Genomic DNA, 1,416 nt, shown 5'->3' with positions numbered 1-1,416 from the left:
GTTGATATTTGATAAGCCTATCAAAAATATAAATTGGGGGAAATATTCCCTATTCAACAAATGGTGCTGGGTGAATTGACTGGCAACCTGTAGAAGACTAAAACTAGACCCATATCTTTCTCCTCTGACAAAAATTGATTCTCACTGGTTAAAGGACTTAAACTTAAGACATGAAACTATAAAAATTCTAAGAGAGAGTGCAGGGGAAACACTTGAGAAAATTGGCCTGGGAGAATACTTTATGATGAGAACACCCAGGGAAATTGAAGGAATATCAAAAATACATTACTGAGATCTGATCAAATTAAAAAGCTTCTGCACTGCCAAGAACACAGTAAGTAAAGCAAATAGACAGCCCTCAGAATGGGGAGAAGATTTTTGAAAGTTTATTTCCAACAAATGTTTAATAACCAGAATCCACAGAGAACTCAAACTTATTACTAAGAAAAAAACAAGTGATCCCATTTCATTGTGGGAAAGAGACAAGAACAGAAACTTCTCTGAAGAAGACAGGCACATGGTCTACAGACACATGAAAAATGCTCATCATCATTAATCATCAGAGAAATGCAAACCAGAATTACTCTGAGATACCATCTAACTCCAGTAAGAGTAGCTCACATCATAAAATCCCAAAACTACAAATGTTGGCATGGATGTGGAGAAAAGGGAACACTTCTGCACTGCTGGTGGGAATGCAAGCTAGTACATTGGAAGGAAGTTTGGAAAATACTTAGGGATCTAAATGTAGACCTGCCACGTGATCCCGCAGTTCCTCTTGTAGGTGTATATCCATAGGCCCCCAAATCATTTGGGAATAAAGATATTTGCACCAGATTGTTCACTGCAGTTCAATTCATAATTGCCAAGTCATAGAAGAAGCTCAAGTACCCATCAATCCATGAATGGATTAATAAATTATGGTATATGTATACCATGGAATATTATGCAGCCTTAAAAATGATGGAGACTTGACCTCTTTTATGTTTACATGGATGGAGCTGGAAAATATTCTTCTTAGTAAAGTATTTCAGAAATGGAAAAAAATTTCCAACATACTCAGTACTACTGTGAAACCAATTTATAATCACTCACACTTGCATATGAAAAATGAAACACAACTATAGCCTAGGATGGAAAGGAGGAAGGTAGGGGAGAGGGTAAGGGATGAGGGGGTGGGTCAATAGAGGGAGGGTTAGTAGGGGAACCACACCTATAGAGCATATTGCAAGTATATGTTGGATCTATCAGGTGTAGAACACAAATGTCTTAACTATGTAACTGAGTAAATGAGGTGAAGGCTGTGTTGATTAGTAGGATGTAAGCACTCCAGTTTGCACAAACAATCAACACATTGAATCCTATAATGGCATAAATATATTCACGATCTATGTAAAAATGTCTTAATAAAAAAAA

Source organism: Otolemur garnettii, unplaced genomic scaffold, assembly GCF_000181295.1.
Source record: "Otolemur garnettii isolate 467f Iridium unplaced genomic scaffold, OtoGar3 scaffold00056, whole genome shotgun sequence".
In the NCBI taxonomy this organism is placed as follows: Eukaryota; Metazoa; Chordata; class Mammalia; order Primates; family Galagidae; genus Otolemur; species Otolemur garnettii.
Note: the sequence above shows the minus strand (reverse complement) of the source record.